At 32.5% G+C, this 24,446-nt stretch overlaps 1 long non-coding RNA gene across 1 annotated transcript in view; it reads left to right on the forward strand.

Annotated features, from left to right (window-relative positions):
• Positions 1-24,446, forward strand: part of LOC132918233 (uncharacterized) — a 71,966-nt gene that overhangs the window by 29,600 nt on the left and 17,920 nt on the right. The window contains exon 2 of the long non-coding RNA XR_009660423.1: positions 14,432-14,559. This is a non-coding gene — a long non-coding RNA (uncharacterized LOC132918233). The remainder of the gene's footprint in view (positions 1-14,431; positions 14,560-24,446) is intronic.

Raw genomic sequence — 24,446 nt, forward strand, 5'->3', positions numbered from 1 at the left:
GGGTAACCGAGTTAGGTTCTCTGTATAAAATATATCGCCCCTTCCGCCGCCGAGTCCGTTCATCAATATAAAAACGTTATCGAGTTTTCGGGGGAAAATGGCCGCACCGGGACACTGCTAAGTCCATCGGTTCGTTGCATGCCATAAATTTTGCGCACACGGTCCTTCCACGCACCGAAACAGTTACCCACCATTGATCATGTATTTCTACTCAAATTTGAAGAAAGAAAAAATAAATAGTTTTTATTAGCGGGAAAAAAACGAAATCGACATTTTTTATGGGGAGTTTTGCTACATGATATTATTTATATATGTGCATATTATTTATATGATATAGTGAATATATATATATATATATATAATATATGAATACAACTATGTATATTCTATATATTATATTACATAATGCAGCTCACGATATTATTAACCGAAACGGATACTATACAACACGGTCATATATAATCATTGCAATTTATATTACATCATACATATATATGTTATGTGTATTGTATATTTGTTTATAATTCGATTTGACCGAGTAAATTAAATAAACAATATTAATGCTCGTTTATTTTTTTTTTCACGAAATACGTCAAAAGTCCATAAACAAAATGCACATTATATGTGTCAAGTACAATACAACATTTATGGTACTATTTCCAGGATATATTTTAAATTTAATTATACAATAGCTCAACGACTTTTTGTCAACCCTTTTATGTACTAGGTATGCATTTTTTGACTATATGGTATTATTCGATCAAATACAAAACGTAGTTATTATAGAAATAATTGCGGTTTTTATTTAATCGAGAACTTATAATTAAATAATAATATATAGCATTATTAGCTTATTAATTGTTGTAAGCAAAGCGTGTTAATATATACATATATTATTGTGGGTCGTGAATGTTGATGACATTTTTTTCGAAATATTAAACACATATTATATAGACGATGTCGTGTATACACGCCTATATATAATATGTGGAAGGGGCGAGATAAAATCCATCATCGCTGTTCGCGTGCAGCAGCATCATCGCTCACAATATATATTCAAGCGTTTCAATTAATGTTAATTGTGGACATTGATTTTGTACGCGCGGAGGGTCTTCGCGAGAGCGCGAGTTAAAACAAAACTTTCACTTCAGCTTTCCGTTCAAAGTTAAATCTGCTGCGCTCGGTAGTTCTCGGAACACACGGTATATATACATTTATAATAATACACAGGGTCGATTAGGGTAAATATTGAAATCACCTTATAACTTGGCTAAGCCGGCCAAGCGTTCCAGGAAAGGGTTGCCGATATTTACCTTACCCCCGACAAAGTCGAGTTTGAAAACGTATAGGTATATATACATAATATATTGAACACTCGCGTGCACTCGCTCGACATCTCATATATGTATACGCGGACAGCGCACACGACTGCATGTGTTGCACAATATTATTCTCCTCTCGTGCTATTCGCGAGCATGTAAATACTCATCGATTTACTTATAAATGACGTTCGATTAATATATATATTCAGTCGAGCAGCGTATAATTATTGTTTAACTGCAGTTTACACCGACAATATTATTACGCGAAATCGTCTGATAGAGCACGCGTCTCTGGTCGTGGTGAATTCGGTGACGACGGACGTTCAATATTATACAACCTTAAAACGGTCATCGTAAACGTCCGCGCGAGTTTATTGTAACGCACGAAATTCTGATTTCTTGACGATAAATTATATATTTTGACGTGTACGGGGAAATGCATACCTGGAAGTTCCGACAAAAAAAAAAGGTTCATCTCCGTAAACATGCGTGGCTGTAGCACACCACGTTATTCACTATATACACAGCAATAGAACCTATACCTATACAGGCACGTCGTGTATAATATAATAATATATATAAGCCCGTTGGAACATTATTCTTTCACCTACATACGTATACAATAAATAAATATATATATATATACACATACGCGTACACTACTATCGTCGTCACGCCTAACCCTTTGGCCAAACAATACACGGTTGTTGACCCCCCCTGGGAATTTTTTCCTCCGAATAAAGGGCGTAATTGCACAAAAGACCATTTATTTATTTCCGTTTTTTCGTGGGGATCTATTAAAAAAAATTACTCATTGTCGGCGCCGCTAAATAGAGGCGGTCTGTTTCCATCATCATAAGGAATCCTGCACCGTCGGTCCTGCGTTGTGCTCACGCGTGTGTGTATACGCGGACGGATTGAATTTTCGTTCTATTATACGAGTTTTAACCTCCTTTTTGACAGGTATAAAAACCCACACGGGATAACGGTTTTCGAACAGGTAATCCTTTCGCGCCGCGCGAAGGGCTGCCAATTAAACACACAACACAAAACCACTACACAATAATATTATATAATGTACAACCGATTCGATGACATTGTTTCCGCCGCGTCAATCCACTCCACGACGCGACGTGTAAATATATATAATGTATAAGTAGATTATACATATATATATATATGTGTGTGTGTGGAATGCAACTATACAGCTATACACGCCGTGTGCAGCGATTAATTCCTCTCGACTATTATATATAGGCGAGCATAGACGAGTGCACAATATTATCGAAATATTATGATAGCTGCTGGTTTAACACTGCAGAGATTATATTATTATATGTTACACATCGACGTCGTAATATACTGTGGGCAGATTAATAATTATTATGCTAGATAGTACGTACATTAGATCCAGTCCAGACGTGCTATTATTATTATTTTTTGGTAAACCAAAAAGTTTTTGAGAAAACGCTATCCCGTCGTCGTGTATACGAGCGAGACTCCATCTCGTCGGGTCGTTGGCATATTTCGTCGCAATACACTGCTGCGGGAGTGATGTCCGCGAGGCCTGTAATAACGGCATCATATGACCTACTAACTCGACATGGTGTACTCACATTATAATATTGTCTTGTCAGTTTTTATACTGTACTGTGTGTGAGCGTAGATACAGTGTTGTGTTTAAAAGGGAAAACGTAAAGAATATTATTGTACATTTATTTATTATATATATATATATTATTGTATTTTAATAACACTGGAGTAACAAAAGTTTTTCCATGAACCATAAATTATATATACCAAAATATCAACAACAACAACAACAACAACAACTGTTGAATGATGACGTTTCCTCGGGCAACATGTGTGATGAGAAACTCTTTGTTTGCCCCGATGAACTTTTCTCCACGCATTTTCCTCCACCGCATTAATTTACATAATATACGCCGAGAATTAGAAGGTTTTATAACTATACGTAAATACTACGTATATATATATGTACAATTATGTATATTTTATTCGGTTTTATTTTGTTGTAAACTTACATAGTTATATTTTTATAAATTATATTTAACTCAACGTCCTAACGCGGGGAAAAATTACTATAGGTGGGTACTAATAATTTTACAACGTTTATATTTACATTTAATACGCCCCGTCATCGATAGAATTTAAAGATCAGAAACTTATTGTCGAAATGGTTTTTTTTCATATTGTGATCCGCAATATATTGTATTATGAGAAAAACGTCATACATAATTACATAGAATACAATTTTATAACTTAATAACGATAAACGTTTAGTACAATATTAACACTAAAAAAACTATAAAAAATTAAACAGTTTTATACACTTGACACGAAACTTTTTTTAAAATCCACTACACTATTATTATACTGATACATATTATACAATTAGGCCCAAACGAAAAATCAACCACTCGTTTTATATAATGTACATTGTGTAAAAAAAATGATTTTGAATTTCCCGTGTTTTTGATTTTGTATTTATTTTACAATTTGATGTGCTATTATAAGCGACCTATCATTGTACAGTTAATGTTTTATATGAATCTTATTTACTGTACAGTTTATTCCTACCTAAAATATTTAAACACGGCCAATAAAACGTTATAATTAGATACGATAAATCATTCCGTCGTGTAAACCGTAATTAAGTTTTGTACACTTTTTTTTTTTTTTTATTGATTATGACAATTAATTTATTTCACTTGATTTCACGTCTACTAATTACCATAAGAACTCGTCTGTTTTATGAATCAGTTATACGGAGCAAATAATGTTGTCGGTCTTGATTTATTTATGGGGGCTCTTGAAGTCTTTGAGAAAACTACTTATTAACTTTTTTTTTATTTTTAATTTTAAACACCAGTAGCGCGTGTTGCTTGCCGCGGGTGTAAATTACGCTATTGTAAAACTCATTACTCATTTCGTCTAAAGAGGTGCGTTTTTAATCCATCGATTAAACGACGAATAAATAACATCAAATAATTACGTTCGGAGTATTGTTAATCAAATAACTATGAAAACCACCATCGTCGTTTAAACTGAAATAATAAAAACAAAACTGCGCGTGTACATTTATATCGTCATTCGTCGCTGTCGTCAAATCGTAATTATTATTTGTATACGGCGATGCGAACTTAACACGTTTTGTAAAATAGTTTTTAATTACGATTCCGACTACCTATATAATATTACAAAGTTACGTATCGCGGTGTACAATTATGAAAATTGACAATAGAAATGCAATTATATAAACGAATAATAAATTGTAAGACGACGCTGCCCCCTCAAGTGCCATATAGTTACAACTTATAAATATATATGAAAAAAATATAATATATATATATTAAATATATATTGTATAGTTAAAAAGTGACAAGTGGTCTTATAATAAATAGGTACCTGTGCGTCTGCGCAGTATAATTTACCGTCACTTCGCGTGTGTAATTAAAATCAAAAACTCAATGTTTAAGTGTCGTGGGTATAATATAAAATTATTATTATTATTTATGTTATCATTTTTCATATTGATAATAATATTGTTATTAGGTTTTACGGTATCATTGCTCTATTTACAATATGTCCTATAACAACATTACAAAAAACGACGAAAAATAACAAGCACGTTCGGATAGGATGCAACTGCAAGTAGGTGGGAGCCGGAAGTGTGTGTGTGTGTGTGTGTGTGTGTTAACGAAGTCGTGGAAGGGATGTTGTGGAACGACGGTCGGTTCCGGGAGAAAAAGTGTGGAAGAAGTGAGGAAACACTGCGAGAAGAAACTACAGTGGCGACTGTGTATACGGTGCGGGGGTGGCGGTGGTGGAAGCGGTATACTATACCGATGGTGGTAGTGTTGTAGCGGTGACTCCACCCCTGCCGCCGAGCCTTCCCACCCTGTGGCGGTTTTTGTGTTCCCTCGAAGGCGGCGGCTATTGATTATTTGAAGAGGTCAGCCGCTTGTCCAGGAAAACTCCGACATTTGCACGCGGCCCTCCCCGGCCCGCGACCGTCCTTTCACCGCGTCCTCTTCGTCGCCAAAGGGGTCCGACTGCTAAACAATGCGACACCGCAGACACGGCGGCACGAACGCGCACACCGCCAACCCCCGCCGCCCGCGCGGACCGCCCCGGTGGCCAGAAACGTACCCCCTCCACCCACACACACACACACTCTTCGACCACCCCTCGCGGAACATCTTTTGTCCGCAGGGTCTCAAACGCCGTGCCGTTTATACATATACAATGTATATATGTATGTATATTATGTGCACGTGATGCACTAACACGAGACATTCTCATTACATAATATAATATATTAAGTCCATCGAAGTACACAGACACATATTATACTTGGCAACGTATAATATATATGTATAGGTGCTCTCCATGTCAGACCGGATATGCCGCAGGAAGTGCGGTCCGTTTACCGGACGTTTACCGCCGTCGCTATACACTCGTCGACGCCGTCGATATTGTGCATCCACCTACCTACACCGGGTAGCAGCAACCATTATTGCTAATTCTTATCGCTCGCTAACCACAGCAGCTATAGACAACAAGTACATAGGTAGTGTACATTTATAGAGTCGTATGAATTTTGGCCGCTGTCGCCCGCGTTTAAAAACTGGTTCGTCTGAAACTTACCAATGCAATAAAATATATTGGTATTAATATATTAATACAAAATAATAATTAGAAACGTATTATTTTCATAATATAACACAAGTCACAACCATCGTGACGAACTGGGTGGGAAAAATGATACTAATTTTAACGAAAAATTTAATTACAAAATATTGTTAATCGTTGAAATTATAATCACGTTATCACTGAGAGTCCTGCAGTATGATATCAAAATATGGTAGTTTGGGATTTGTTTTTAAAAAGGTTCAAACTAAATATTATTTAAATTTGTTAATTTTATTAACGCATTGTTTACAATTTACAGATTTTATTTTTGTGCGTTTGTTAATTAAACACAATTTGATGTGAATTTAGTGTAAAAAACTAAAAGTTTAAAATTAATGTGGCTTATCATTTTATTTAACCGACATTATTTAAAATAAAAAAAACGTACTCCGACTTTACTATTATAGCGTTTAATTTTCATTTAACGTAATATTTTCAAGATCATATTTCGAATAATGTGACAAACAGCATTTGAAAAAGAAAACAATTTTCTTAAAAAGAAAAAAAAAGTTGTAAACAATATGAAAACTAACCCCGGACTTCCCTATCTGTGACACATATATGTATCTAACGTTTTAACAACAGTTTTTTTCTCGCATAGACGACTCGATTAAAAAAAAATAATATTATATTATATTAAAGTGTGTCTAGAGTACAATTTCCCAAGAAACGCATATCGAATTTATAACCGACATAAAATATTATATGACTTGGCTAACTCAAACAACAGTATACCTCCAATACTAAAATCATTTGAATCATAATGGTGTATAAGTGCAATATTAAAACAATTAAATTATTATGCCTACGATTACAGCGTTCGTGTAATGATCATAATAATATTGTTATTCTATAACGACGTCCGTTTTAATGGTTTAATTTCAACGGTTTTAAATACATCATATTATTGTACGTCCATCACGCCTACTCGGAGTAATTAATAATTAAAAATATAATTATTTTAGTGGCAGACACACAATAGTATATTAAAAACGACGATGCTGCTTAAGAAATTAATTCCACCTACATAAACGTACTAATGAACTTAATTTAAGCATTTACTTAAACATACATGGATTATTATCGATATGAATGAATAATATAGATTATCTATATAATTTCAATACAAATAAATACCGTGCACAAGCTACATGATATTATGTGCAATTTAATTTATACACGTAATATGGCCCAACATTTACTCGAGTAGAGCATGTTATATTATACATCACGTGGGCGAGAAATTAAACGATCGTTTGGCGATTTTATTACTAGTTTTTTCGTAAATATAAAATACTTAGCATTGTACCAAAGAATAAGAAGACGTACCTTCTGCAGTAGGTACGTGGAAAAAAAAAGATAATATAATGCAGACTTGAACTTATTCGCGAAACCTGAAGGCGGAATTATCTATTTCTATATAAGAATTTATTATTCACAGAAAAATAATAATAAAGAATATAATACAGAAAAAATGAAATACAATTTATTTCGTCTATAAGGTATAATGTATACATCGCGATATAAAACGCTATTTTCCTATTTTGCCTAAAACCATATATAAGTAGTGCATAATATACTTATTATCTATAAACAGCTTTGTGATATTAAAAAAAATATAATATATTACTATTGAGGATTGTCAATTTCGTTTTGTAAATCGGGTAAAAAATATGTTAATAACGTCGTTCGGCTCACCTTAGATTGATCTGTGATTCTGAACACGTGATATTAAAATTGGGAAGTAATGCGTATTAGACACGTTAGGCATCCATACGAATTTCAGTTAAAAGATAGTGATTTTGAGTCACTCGCCCAAATGAATAAACCTCCCTATCATACGCAGTACCTGCAGCGTTTAAACATCAAAACACTTATCTCGTTCGGCGGAGCTGGTGACGATGGCTCTGTGTATTCTAATCATTACGCTGCTAATGACAACGACGATAACGTCGGTACCTATAATAATATAATATATTACAGGTAATACCTATACACACCGCTATACACATAGATGCAGAGCGGTTGTCTCGTTTAACAAGACATCATTTCCGCTGGTACGGTCCTTAATACGTATAATAACGTATAATTGAGACGAGCCTCGGCAGATACGGTTGTCGCGATCCCCCCGATAACCGATAAGAATAATAATAATTATCAATCTCACGTAACACGCATTACGCAATAATATTATTCCGTCGAGGCTCGTACGCGTGTTTCGCAAAATCATCTCGACCTTTGCGGGCGGTTTTTAAACGGCTAGCCGCCATTAAACCGAGCATTTTTAAATCATCCACGAGACCACGACGACCTACTATAATATAATATTATAGATCGTAATAATGGCCACACAATAAATTGATAACCGTACACGGGTTTAAACCCATTACCTAGCTAGATATATAATTGTATCAGTGAAGTCTAAATTGTGCAGATAAAAATATTCATTTATTTAAATAAAACGGTCATCTGAAATAAATTCGATGATTTTTCGTGACAAGATTTTCAATTTTAATTTTGTATAGGTGTAATTTTTTTATTTGTACTGGGAGGTATTAGTTTTGATTTTGATTTCGTGTTCATTTAATTATTTTTTTTTATTTATAGGTAAATATTTCGTTACGAATATGTCATTGTAGTTATTTTATAGTTAGTTGTTTATTCTTTTCAAATTGCAGTGGGCAATCGTATTTCAGTCACATGCATTTGCGATTGTAAAAATCTAAACTTATATATGTTTATGTAATGTCATATTTATAGCGAAAATACAATTTTACAAAGTAAGCGTTAGTTTTAAATTATCTGTTTATCGTTTATATGAAATTGATTATAGTTCATAAATTATTTACATAAATATTTTAAGTATCATATATTTTTATCTTGACACGATCATATTTTGTTTATATTAGTACGACACTGTCGACACTGAATATTATACTTAACTTATTATTGAAAATAGCGTAACGTCAAACACACACACGCACACACAAACACCATGCAGACTTGCGTACATATTATACATTTATACGTCTATACGCTCCCACATTATTGTAATTACTTTGAGTTTTTAACATTATCATCGAATTATATGATATACATTGTTAAACGTCATAATACTACGTATTTATTGGGTAGTTAAGAAAAAATATGAAAATAAATCATTTTATTTTGCAGTTATTATAATAATTATTATTGCTGCGCGAAAAACAACGATTATATTATTTTCCAGACTTGATTTCCCGCATGCAGGCTTATAGTAAGAACCCAATGATAATATATGTCAACAAGCGAATACGGCGGCCAGTTAATTCGACGCCAAAATCTATAATTTGCGGGTCAAAGCGTTTGAAACGCCCTAACCAATTTTATAATATAATATATTATTGTAACGATGTATATTATATTAAATCGCTGCAGTTGTCCGATGATCCGAATATTGGTCGTCGTTCATTTGAATATTACGGAAGAAAAACAAAGTAAGGGAAGGCAGAAAGAAAGATAAAACATATAAATTATCGTGAAACCACTGACATACACACATATATATATATACATATATAGGTATTATTACAAAATATAATATTATAGTAGTGTGCACACAACAGCAGTGTTGTACTCGGATCTTTTTGCTTTTTTATTTATTTAAGTATAAATAGTTAATATGTTGAACTCAAAAATCATCTATGGATAGGTAGTTAAAAAAAATGATTATATCTACAAATAAAAATGAAATTTATTTTTCTTATTTTTAAAAACATAATTTAGTAACACGTATTAGTTTAGTTTAAATCGCTAATAACTATATATTAATAAATATTAAACCGTTTAAACAATCATGACAATTTATTTGTAATTTCTATTTGGGATACTAATTGTATAGTTATCCAGATAAATTTAGGTATTGCATAACACTGCGCAGCAGTCATCAGTCAACAGCTATGTATATAGTATAACCAGCTCACGCTGTACTCTGTGTACTTATATAATATATCAATACAAACGAGGAGGAGTAGCGATCGAGCAAAACCTATGAGCTTAAGTTATCGTCTTAACCGCACACACAGGACACGGGACAATTTATTGTAACATTCTAAGATTGAAAGGTTCCGGTTTACTTTTTCTACGTTTTATAAGAGAAAAAAAACGACATTTAATTTTAACAGGTTTTTTTTTTTTATAATTGCATTTACGAGTCGCTTTCGGTTTTTTTTTTTTTTAGTATGACTATTTCTTTGATCAATTCGATTCGACAGAAGTAATACGGTCGTTTATGACGATGTATCGAATAAAAAAAATATAATATCGACAAAAATGTCGCTTAACTTAAATTATAAATTACACGCGCCACCGAAGGCGGTATAGGTCGAACGAGGTTTATTGTACTGTTTAACTGAGTATAATGCATATTATTTTGTTTAAATATAAATATAATCAACTGATGTTATTACATTCAAAATCATCGTACTACGCGAGGAAAATAAACGGTCTTGAAGTTAGCGATTTCGTTTTTATCGGATAACCCCGACGGCTAATAAACGGCGGGAAATAATCAATCGATATCGTTTTAATGGTATCTAAAAAAAAATTAAGCGAAACGAAAAAAAATAAATATATAACCACCAATAACGCCGTCTCGGGCTCATAATATTATTATAAAGACGTCGTTATCTGTTGCCGTCGATTATATTGCCGATGTCGCCGTCGAACGGTATTATATGCTTTATACATATTGCTTCGTGTACACGACGTAATGTCAGATGTAAGAGGGTGGATGTACAATTAAAAATTAAAATCTGTTACGCACCGCGAAAGTGTTGGGGTGCGAAGACTTGACGGAAAAATACACCAACCCCTTGTCGTCGGTGGCATTTGCCGACGACGTGTCGAAACGCACGATGAGTTGCCTAATTCACCCCCGAAATATCAGTTTGTTCAATGCACGTACACACCACTATCGTCGCGCGCGTAAATGAAATATTATTATAATAACATATTATAGGAGAGGGTAGCTGCGTTCCCTCGGCACATCATTAGCATATACCTAGACATCGAAAACCGCTAAATGCTGACTTTTTTTTTCTTACTTTCAGCAAAGTATTTTACGATGTTCTCGCCGAGTGCGCAACAGCTCGCCGCTTATCAAAAAGTAGAATGTGCTTTTTATAATAAAAACTCTTTAATCGCAACTGAAGTCCAGCAGTTAAACACGTTTATACGTTTTTCATATTGATTTATGCGATTGTGCAAAAAAAAAAAATGCTCTGTGGGCTTATTATAACATCACATTTTTTCAAATAATAAATCTAATTTCTTACGATTACAATTTTTTCTATAGTAATGACTTCATTTACACTCTGCCAATTACAACTTTATCGCATACAAATATTATACAATTCATATTCCGTGTATAATATGCATTCGATATTTGTATAAAAAAAACGTTTCTAAGACAAAAAAGCGAATTCTTAATTTATATTTTTCGAAATTCAGTTCCAATAAACACTGAGCCAAGTAAAATAATTTTTATAGACAAATAATAATTAAATTGCACGTTAAAGATCTGAACAAATCAACGACTGTCGTAATAGATTATCGGCGCGTTTAAATTATTCATTATACTAAAAAACATAAGAAACAACATAATATTATATACCAATCATATTATTATTAATTATTGCGTTATTGGTATATATACGACGTATGTCACAATTTGTCACCAAACGGCATCGACCGTTGGTCAAATTTATTCGCGACGGGATTTCGCGTCGCAATTAATCTTCGCGAATCGCACTATATTATTTTTATTAACACGTCGGCGACCGCCGTATATTTTACACTCGTCAAACATAAATGCTAATCCTATAATATTGATTAAACGTACTGACAACGATCTTTAGAAGAAGAAAAAAACCGATATTCGAGCGACTGCAGTCGCGGAAGAAACCTTTTCCTCGGCCACGACGAGAATAATATTATGATTGCGATGGGTATGCGATTTTATGACAACGGCGAAATTACAATATTTCGGAAACGTTTTTCGGTACCGGTCTGCGTATATAAAATAATATAATGTCGTTTATACACGTAAATGTGTGTGTGAGTGTGTGAGCGTACATATATTAAATTGCTAAAGGCAAAAGTATGCACGTGTGTCTGAGAGTTGTTCCCCTCTATTGTCGAGTGTCTGCGGGAGGGGAAAAAATGAAAGGCAATACTGTATATATACGCGGTGTATATAGTCGTCGTCGCATTGCAATTTAATATCGCCGGGTTTTCATATAAACCCTTGTTAAGGAGAATCCGTCATTTTCGTCGCCGGAAAGACTAAAAAACGCGAGTAGTACATTTTTGTAGTAATAATAATAATAATAATAATAATAATAATAACAACAAAAAAAGAAAAAGGAAAATAGAGACCGGCTCCGTTACGTCTTTGTGGCCATGCGCGCTCCGCGATGTCTTGATATTGCGATATTCGTTTACCAGCCGGAAGACATTGAGGAAAGTGCACAGGTACTTATATATGTATATGTGTGTGTGTGGTTTAATGAGAATATTATATTACATATTATACGGGATATGATTTTTAAAGGGCAAATAATATTATATGGCTCTCGGAGAACAAAACCGTATTTTTGCTTTATGAAAACATAGATAGCTATAGTTGTACCTTTGTGTATTAGATATTATGATATAATATAAATGAATATTGGTACATAATATGTGGCGCATATATATTTCGCTACAACAATGCGTAGGTACCGACGTACGTTTACCGGTAAAAATTGTTTTTTAACGTTTAGTTTCATTTGTTTTGATATCGCATATTATTCGTATTTATTATTATCCGAGAATGACATGCCTATGGGGCGTTTACGATTTAAAATTGATCTTGACAACGCGACGTAATGAACGTTCGTACAAAATGATATTACAAATGGGTAAATGTTTGAATCTATATTCATATATAAATCTATATTGTTGAATATAATATTATTACAATCGAGTAATATAGTATACAATAGCTTTGACCAGTGGCGCAACTAGAAAAAAATTTCCGTGTGGAGGGTTACATTATTACAATATATATACATACGATTTTATAGGTTGTTATACTAGGCCTCGGAGAAATGTCGGAGGGGATTAAAACCCCTTTACCCCCCCCCCTGATTGCACCGCTGGTCACGATGGCTTAACGAAGTATTCAATGAGTCAGTTTGTGCTATTTTTTCTATGTAAAGAAAAAAAATGTTTTTGCGTAATATTAGAAAATATACATTTATTTAGGTTTTAATAGATTTGTTTTTAATGATTTTTATCTACGACCATATTATTTCAAATGACGAGGACAGTATAATTATTTACTATAAATATTAAATAGTATAATTTATAGATTTTAGATGAGCGAAGTAAAATGGGCGTACCTCACAAAAGTTGTATTAATCAGACTACTCCATCAAAGTTTAGAATTTAAATGTTCATTATTAATTACAGTAAATAGTTATAAGCAGGTTTCCTATTTGATCAATATTTGTCGTTTTAGAAAAATATTCTATTTTTTGTAGAATGTTAAGTTAAAATCAACACATGAACCTAAAAATAAATAGCTATAATAAACAAAAAATCAGTTTGGATCACTCTGTATATCGTTAAAATTGGTTGTAATATGTACATATAGCATTGACGATGACATACTATTTTTGTAAGCGTCAAATAAATAGTTCTTTTCGTCATGTCAACGTACTGCATATATATTATACATATTTACCGCAAGATCGAAAAAAAAATCATGATCGTTCGCGTGGCAGCAGCGATGGTGATCAAACGCGTCAAATACACGCGATGGGGACCGTTCGGTAAACAAGTTCGTTTCGTGTCAATAACGTTTTAAAGGACATATTATACTATATTTGATAGGTGGCGGGATTTTGTAGCCAAACATGCGACCGGTATAATATATCTAATATACGCGTGTATTCGAAAAAGATCATAATAATATTACCTACGTAGTATATAATAAATAACATATATCTCTAAAGATTTTTAAACAGTGAAGTCAATATATACACTATTTGTGGCAAACGCATCCGATCGCTCGATATACCTACATAATATAAATATAATATAACATAAATGATAAAAAACACTTAAAAGTATATTTTTGTTTTCAAAAACGTTGTGAAATAAAAAAATATATCAAATTAACTAGATTAATAATAATAAATAAAAGTTTTAGGAGTAACTGAATTTAACAAGAAAATTACTGTTTGATGATAAAATGATCATCGTGCATATTATGATAATTATACTTATTTCCGATTAAATTTTAAAAATTTTGATTATTATTGATATTTCTGTAAATAAATAATAATTTATATGCTTATGTTATTTAGGTCAATCGATTTGGACGGTAATTGAAACGGAATGCACGCAGTTCTTGTTGCAATACAACATGCCGGCAAGACCGCCAAAGACGATAAGAATATATAATAATACGTATTTATTAATATGTCATTTACAGGTATTATAATATAATACTATAATATACAGTATACACACAGTTCATATTCGCATGAGATTATAATATTATAGTATTAAGGGATACCGGGGAAGTTGCCACAGTTTTTACTGTTTTTTTTTTTTTAATATTGAATTTATAAATTTGTTTCGTTTTTGGGTTAATATTTAATTGTCATATCACCACGAGGTTAATAATTGTCTCGAATAAATAAAATGATAAAACACATCAAAATTAAACTTTCAATTATAAATATTAAATTTCAGTCAAATTTAGAATTACTAATTAATATCCATTTATAGTATATACGCAACAAGTTATTGAAACGCCACTGATTTTAATTGTATTGAATTCGAACCTTTTACACATTCGAAAACAAACTTCACGTTATTTAAGTTAACTCTGTTCATTTTAAAATTTATAGTACGACTGCAATCAGTCCATAGCCGAGATAAAAATGATTTAACATTGTATACATTACATATTATTATTGACATAATTTACTGTCTAGTTTCAAAGTTATATATAAATTAATATATAATTAACAATGCTAAGTGTCGTCAATGGGTGGCTTTTTATTCAATATTATATTTTAATTGTTATTTCTCTTACCACATAAATTTATTGTGCATTAGATGTATAGGTTATTTATTTCCAATAAAAATAAAAATAAGAAAAAAGTTTCAAAGTGGTTAACATTGTGATAACTAAACCGTGTGACAACCTATATATGGTCTCACTCTTAGGCATTTTTTGTGCATACGTCTTCACGCAATGACGATAAGTTTTAAAAAACTATATCCAACGTGCAAATTATTTGGGAGTCTTTTAAAGACGAGGAGATGCATATAATATAAATAAAATGTTAATATCCATTTGGTAAACAAACATTTAGCTAAAAATATCAACTTTTAAATTGTTTATAACTTTACATTTTTCATTTTGAAATGATCATTATAGAGTTAGGTTGGTCAGTTTGCGATTAAAATTTAGATAAATTAATTATTTTAGAATTATGACTAAGGGTTTTTTTTAAAAAAAACCCCATTTTTATCAGGTTATATAAAATTTTACTAGAAGCTTCAAAATATTAGGTGGATCTATGTTTACGAATTATGGGAAATATCCGAACAATAAATATATAAATTTAATCAAATTAGATTAGTTTTTCTATTTAACAACTATTATTCTAACAAATATAAAAAAATGTAATTTGTTCTAGTTTGTTACAATTTTATTTAATAAGATAAATATATTTTCCAAATTTTTGTAAAAGCAAGATTAAAAAAAATATTATAGAAGAATGAGGATATAATTAATATGCTTATTTCCCGAAAAAATTGTGGATACATTGTATATGATACAGAATTTTCAAAACCTATATAAACGTATAATGGATATCCCAGTCCAAAGTCTATTGCAGTACAATAAAAAAATAATAAAAAAATATATAATTGTATATTTGTATAAGACCAGGAATTTCATGATTTTAAACATATTATGACGTTCAAAGACATACCAACTATGGGATGGTGTTTTATTGTAAATAAAACGATATTGTTTGCAATTTATATATATATAATATTAACATAAATAAATATATAATAATCTAGCACTAACCTTGAAAGGCGACACGACTCATTTTTCTATCATATATGGTACGTTTTTTAGTTTCTTACTTCGGTGGCAAATATTTATGTAAGTTTCCACTGTATATAAATTAATTACCAGCTATATCATCCCGAAACTCTTCATTTTTCAAATTTATTCCTATGGTAATACATAACAACAAGCGTGCAGTTCGTTTTTGTTTTAAACGTTTTAGTATAATATATAAAAATATTATTGTTATATATCAATTAATACTATAGCTATACCTATATTTTTTAATGAAATAAAAATATTACCTGAAATATACACTGGTTTTTTTATATGAATCCAAAAATGTAATTCATAATACTTTAATATTACGCTTAAAATTCTAAGCGAAGCAAGGATTGTTTAAATTGGATTTACAACGAATAACAATTTTTTTTTTCGTGGATACTTTTTTGGATAATGAAAAAGTTTCAAATGCATATAGAGTAATCCTAACTATCGACATGGGAATTACATCTAATTTATATTTTAAACAGTTCATCTTTTATACTTTTTTTTTGTTTAGTTTCTCAAGAGCTTATGATAAATACCTAACGAAAAGTTAAAGAAAACGCAGCTACAAAAAAATCGATAGTTTATAGGTTAAATAACCATTATTGTTTTGTTTTGTTTTTTTTTTAATTGGATAATATTTATTATTACTTTCAAACTCAATATCACACCTTAAAACTAACATAACAGCATCATAAAGACATTACAACTCTTTAAAAACACTAGAATTTTTTTTTTTTTTTTTATCGCGTTTTTGTTTCCCAGCTTACACGCGAACTTTAACAAATATTCGTAAAACATACTATTGTTACATAATGAACAAAATTAAGTTTTATTTTTCTTAAATCTTACTGGTATTGTGTTTAGTTTAACGTTATATTTTATAAGTAAAAATAATTTTGAAATTGATAATAACTCTGTCAAACTATAAATACATGTAAAATGAATAATATAATTACATTATTATAATATTTATATAGCAATTTTGTTCTTTCGTATTATTAGACCAGAAATAACGAGGTATAATTTTCCGAATCGATCATGGCATAATTATAATATTTTCATTGGATTATCTAAACTAGTGGTAAACAACCTTTTTTTTTAACGAGGGCCATACAAAAATTTCTTAGAGGATCAAGTAATCGTTTTACTATTGACTTTGAAAAACACAATGTTCGGAGTCGATTTTCCGGGTTTTTTTTAAACATGAACTGCGACTACACAATAATAAGAAAAACGACTAAATAATTTATGTGAATCGTGGTGGATAATGAATAATTAATGATCACCTAAGTGTTCTTGCAAAACGATAAATACGATGTTATTTATATCTAGACGAAATATAAAGTTATTATCTTCGATTTTGATTTAATTTTATTACTTTGATGGAGAGCTGGTTAATACACGGACCATAGTTGGTCAGTGGTCACCGACAAGACAATAAATTAATGTATTAACTGTGATCATATTGTACCTAAATTGCCTATCCATAACGCCGTGTTACAAAAAAAAATTAAGTCGGAAATGTATAAAAAAATATAATATTAAACACTCAAAACATATTAATATTATTATGAGTAAGGTTGAGGTTATTACCAGGTAAAACAATCAAATTGTAATACAAAAGATTAAATGAAAAACTAAATAGTCACTCAAAAACGCGCATAAGTAAGTCTAGTATATAAACGTGAATGGGTTAAGTTGCATTCGCATATACATTTTTTTTTATAGTTGTGTTTGTATTCAACGTGCAGTATTTTTTTCGTTATTAATGCAAATTAGGGGTTAAACGTAGCTGTTATTGTGGAAACGAGGAACAGTAAAAAAATTGAATGATTATTTTATTAATGAACCTTTTTTTAAAGTTGTTTATACTGAACTACCGAAATTCATTTTATAAGGCTCTATATTTTAAATGTCAACTGAAGGGGAGATAAACCATTACCGCAGCAGTTAATACCCGGTTAAATGACGAAACTAACTGTTACGTCTATTATGTTATTATATAAGCATAAGACATAATGCGTTTGGTTTAAAATTCCGACGCAGAGTGAAAACGTCGTGGAGTGTATACATTATCGGGAAAAAGTTCGTCGACACGAACACGACATTATACGTAAAATTATAATATGTATATCACCTGCCGCCGCGACGTCTTCTGCATGCGCTTGGCCGGCCATTCTTATGACATTATCCACACCACCCCGAAGTGATTGGCTTATTTTTTTTCCCCCCCGACACGGTGCTGCACGGGCGTGTGACATGATGGGCAGGTGGAGAAAGGATGCGGGACACGATATAGAATACACGGGAAAAGTATAAAACGGGGAAAAAAATCTCTACAGTCGTCGTCTACTACACGACGGCAAGCCCCGTGATTTTTGCGCAAAAACGCAAGGACGCGTGAAGAACGCGGCGGTGATCTCGAAAAGAAAAATCGCACGCGCGCGCGTAATTCGCGAACCGTGAAATGTGTCTTTTTCCCGCGGATACCGATGTGTGTGCGCGGGCGCGTTTTCGCGTGTGTATGTGTGTGTGTGTGTGTGTGTGTGAGGACAGACAGCTGGTCGACGGTCTGAATGCCCAGTTTTCCCGAGGAGCTCATATTTCAAATCTCGGAAAGATATAGCCGACCTCCGCCCCGCCGCCGCCGCAGCCTCCGCCGGTCCGCCACCTCCGCAGCAGTCTCGTCGCGCGCGGACGGACGGGAAGTGAAATAAATATATACGGACAAAAAAAAAAAAACATCTTACACGTATACATATTAGTGCATCACCATGTAAAATCTCGCACACACACACGCGCACGCGCGTACATACACACATTTTATTATGAATATATATACACACCCGTATTATATCCCATGCGAAATAAATGTAGCTATTTTCCTTCGATTTCTTCAACGCCGTCGCACCGCCGCCCGACCGCCCTTCTTCACTCGCCGTCCCCGGCCGACCATTATACCACTCGCACACACAATGCGTATATACAACATATATATATATATATAAATTATACACGCACTTGTACATTTCTTCTTTTGCTTTTTTTTTCTTCTTCCTCTTCGCGGTGTTATGCGCGTATATACATATACACACACACATTGTATACATTATACGAATTCTCGTCCTATCGCAACCCCCCCCCCCCCCAACCTACCCCACACTTCGGCCGTTCTTTCGAAAACACATTTCCCTCGCGAAACGTCATGACGCTGCATCGCCGCCCGCCCCGCACAATGGACCGCACACGCATTTACACGGCGGCGGCGGAAAATAGCGCTCAGCACCACACCAGACATTGTATACACTGCACTCTCTGTGCGGACAGATACAATATGACGACGCGGAGGACGGGAGTCGGAAGGCCGGAGAAGGTGGAAGAGCACACAGCGTGTGTACGTACGTGTATAGGAGTAGATAATATATTATAGTCGCCGAGAGGGCGAAAAAAAAGCCTTCAGCCGTCCGGGGGAATACTACACGTATTATGGACTGCGCTATATATTATTATGTATACACGCGGGAGACCTGCCGCTGTATCGGAATGCTGCTGATATGCGTGCGTAGCGGAAGAGCCCGACTGTGGTCCGAATTCTGGTGTAGCCCTGTCGTGCGCCGGAGAAAATCATCCCGGTTGCGTCCAAACGAACGTCGGTTCTCTAAACAACGCGTATCGACGTTTATTATATTATTATAAAACGCGTATATATTATATATACAAATAAAACAGGTATAATAAAAATAAAATTCAATAAAAGTGTGATGTTATTTGAGTTATCATTAGAAGTGACATTTAAATTCATAAGGATATTATTATATTATAAACATTTTGATTAAATTCCTGAAAATTGTAATAGTATACTTGGAAATCGGAATGTGAAGTACAAAACAATGAATTGCATTTCGAGTAAAAACTTAATATTGTTGGAATATTAACGCCTAATATTGTTAGTCCATGTAATCCGTTCTGTATTGCATTTATATAGAAATACGGAAATAACCGTGTTGTTTATTTAGTTTTAATAATTTGAAAACACCATATTTTATACTTATACTTTGAACGGGTTGCAATCGGAATTTGAGAATGAAAATTAAGGTTAGATTTGTGCGCACCGACATTTTTACAACATTTCGTTGTCGTACGACTGTATAATAATATTCACCACGGTGATTTGGGTGAGGGGATGTGTGTATAGTGTAGGGTGTAGACGGTGGGTGTGCTGAGTTTGTGTTTTGAATATAAACACATCGTATACCATACCGCGACGTACTGCGAGACTGCGAAGGAATAAATTAGTTCAATCGGCCTTGAAATATTCGAATTGCGATCAACGGATCAAGTATAATAAAAAAATGATATAATATTATAAATTAATATTCATTTTTATCATCGGTCGCGGTAAAGGGGGCATGTACATGTTAAAGGGTGGGTTGAAAATTTTGTAATCCTGATCGCGCCCACTTAATAATAACAATGTCGCCAGACCGCTGATTATTAAACTCATAAATAATTTATACATAAAATTAAAATATTTATAATGCACTCGTATGTTTGAATTTTATTATTAGTTATTAATACATATTATGTAAACTACCGTTTAACATTATTTTAATATCGAAGAGGGAGCATTTTGAAAAAAAAAAAATGTAAATATTAGAATTCAATCCAACAACAACATAGGCTATTTTGAACGACGAGAGCAACTGAAAAAAAAATATATTCAATTGGTTTATTATAAATAAAAAAAATAAATGTAATTTCTGTTATACGATTTATTTTTAAAAGGTTCAAGTTTGTTTCAAGTTATCCATTGCTCGATTAACATAGTATTGTGGCTTGAGATCTCAATTTTCGACTATATAATATTATCTTATGGCACAATTAAAATAGATTATTCAATTATTAATGTACGTATACGTATATTTTATATTATAGACGGTCCGTTAATCGTGAAACGTACTTCTGATCGAATAATATTACAACAACATTATCTCGTACTGTCGTTTGATAATAAAGTTTGTTAATTGCTAAATAAACTATTTGTTAATATCGGAGTGCACTAATACACGCTGAGGATGCTGAGATAAGGAATAATATTGGAGTTCTGCTCAAAATGAATATACGCGGTATAATACATATATCGTACCTGTACATGTATATAGGTACTTCTATAAGTATATATAGGTGTATACGGGAAGAAGTTTTCGAGTGTAGCCTATTATATAACTCGTGTTGTTGTTTAGCTCCTAGAAAGTTAGGCATTGTTTACGGACGAGTATTAGATTTTCTCGAAATACTAATAATAATATACGTATATATAGTAGTTTTGACTAAAACTCGTGATTTAGACGCAACATCTTTAAGGGTCGAGGTTTATTGAACTTTCATCCGCGCGTTATTTACAATATTATATTATATTATTAATTATTAAATTATGTTATTATATTATACCGCGGTCCCCGAATCCCCGATCATCCCGGAAGACGTAATATTGTTTGTTTTCAATCCCGGTACCAGCACAGACAGTAGCTAAACATATAGTATATCGATTTGGTATTAATTATTTTGACGACCACCGCGTCGTAAACCGTGTTACGTATATCCACTCGAAAGCTGTGGGGCCTGACATCTATAATATCGCCTACTGATAACCTACAAACAACCGAATTCGTATATTACAGCACAGCACATATTTCTATTGGCGAATTTAACCGTAGTAATATCGTAATACATTTTTTTTTACGTTTTAATGACATATTTACGAAAATTCAATATATATGGGTGCCATTATAATTTATTACTATCGAGACTAAGTCCGGTCTCGACTGAATATTTAAATATATATAAATTGACTCCAATATGTAGATCAGTTACTTTTTCTCTATAATCGCCTTTGAGAGTACTTATAAACGTATTGAGATGTACTCGAATATTGACACACGTGTTGATCATCAATTATATATTATTTTTGTCGATTATACCTTAGAAAAACATTATTTTTATTTTCGTACATTGCAAGACATTTATAATATATAATGGTTAGATTGATATTTAACAATTTTAATTAGAGAAGTGAGTACGGATTTACTTAAAATTTAAATTACTTAAAAACAAATTTGGAAATAACATAACGTATATAGCCTCACAACCAAAAGGGCAGAAGGTGAAAAATAAATCAAATTATTTATAAGAGCAATTTAAAACTTCACAATGTTATAAAGTCTTTCGATTTTTAATGATTGTTAAACATAAAAATTATTAGAAAAATGTTTTTTCATGTTAAGTTTTATAATTTGAGTTAAATTTAACCAAAACTTTACGTAAAAATAAACATAATTTCCGTTACAAAATTCAATAGTAAGGTTAGGTACAATAACCTAACCTTTTGATTGTGAATCTGTTTTATTTTTTAACTTATGTTGTATTAAGCGTTTTCGAAAAATATAAATTAAAATAGGTAATAATAAGACATGTAATTAGTATTTAAAAACTAGGTTAATAAAACAATTGTGTAACAATATAATAGCTAGCATAATAATTTTTAAACATATTGTAACTAGGATAAGATAACAATGAGTATAATTTCATGCATAGTCAATAAGATAACTAGACTAAACATAAAATAAACAATATAATATAATTAATATATAAGAATAATGAGATGACCAAATAGTGATCAGTGGTGGCGATCACGTGACTCGATTATCACTGGACGCCGCGAGTTAATAAAGTATTTTACGATATTTTTGGTTATTCATTTATTTTGTACGTCGAATGATCGACGTAGACGACACTTAATTAGAACTTATTCTGTCTTGATCTAAATACACATTTCCTGGAAATAGGTTAAATAATTATAATTAGGTTAAATGATTAATATGATTTCGCTATTATTTATAGATTTTTTTTTTTGTTGAAAAAATATAACATGTAAAGTAATTAATGATATTATGTGGTTGATATATAATTAATACAAAATGAGTGGTAGTTTTTGGTTATCCATAATATATTTGATCGTGTAGATAGAACCTATTGATTTGAACAATATATAATTTATTAGGAATCGATGTGCTATTTTTAATCAATTGGTAAATTATGTTGATTTAAAACCGTTTTGTTCTTTATACATTTATGCGTATAAATGATTGTTTGTATGCTTAAATTACAGATTATTGATAACTTTAACTTATATAGTATATGTATAAAAAATGGATTAAAAAAAAATCGAATTGGTATCGTTTAGGTCTGAGCTTACAATAAACAGAGTTGGGAATAGATAATGTAAAATATGTATCTAGATAAATTCGAAACATAATAATATATGCATTATGCATATATATGAATTTATCCATACATTAAGAAAAAAGATACAACTAATTTTGAAAATGTCTAGATAAAGATAAAAAAAAAATGAATATGTTATACACTATTATATGTTTACTGACCGTCGAAACTTATAGTTATTTACGCCGTTTTCTATGAATAATTATTTATCACATTATAATAATACATAATATTATAGCCCGCGACGAAATAATAAAGAGCTATAGTACGTGGGTAAGTCGTATTATATTTATAGGTGCGGTGGAAGTTTCCCTGCACATACCCCGCAAATACCCAATATACTGATCTGTGTTTAACGTTCGAAATGATATATTATAAATATGTTCGACGACGGGTATTTTCCGAGTAGTCTGCGGCGGCGGCGGCGGCGGTGGGACCACTGCTTCTGGCTTTCTTCTCGCCGCGAAATAAATGATATCGTAGGCCGTCGCGTTCATCCTCGACGACGGTTCAGCCGTTATTTTTTTTTCTCTCCTCCCTCGCGCACTCGACCACCCTCTGCCCACCCCTCTGTTCGGCCCAAACCGCTATCTGCAGTCCGCAAATACACATCACAACACCCTGGGGTACCATATACCGGCGAAAAGCTATCAATTCCTGTGTCATTTCTACGGCTCGGTTCGCGTGCGCGCGCATTCGCGCACACATACACACACACACACACTCTCAAAGCGACCGACGACGGAAAAAAATAAAAAAATATATATAACACACACATATATATATAATGGCCAACTTTTGAAAGTGCCGATTCCTATTCGGCGGCGGCGGCGGTGGTAATGGCGCCCGTATAGACATTTGCAAACTGTCAAACGCAACCGCCACGGCTATTCTTCTGTCCGCCACCGCCGCCGCCGCCGCCTTTGCAGTGCCGTACATTATGAAATAATGTA

The sequence above is a fragment of the Rhopalosiphum padi genome, chromosome 1, assembly GCF_020882245.1.
Source record: "Rhopalosiphum padi isolate XX-2018 chromosome 1, ASM2088224v1, whole genome shotgun sequence".
In the NCBI taxonomy this organism is placed as follows: domain Eukaryota; kingdom Metazoa; phylum Arthropoda; class Insecta; order Hemiptera; family Aphididae; genus Rhopalosiphum; species Rhopalosiphum padi.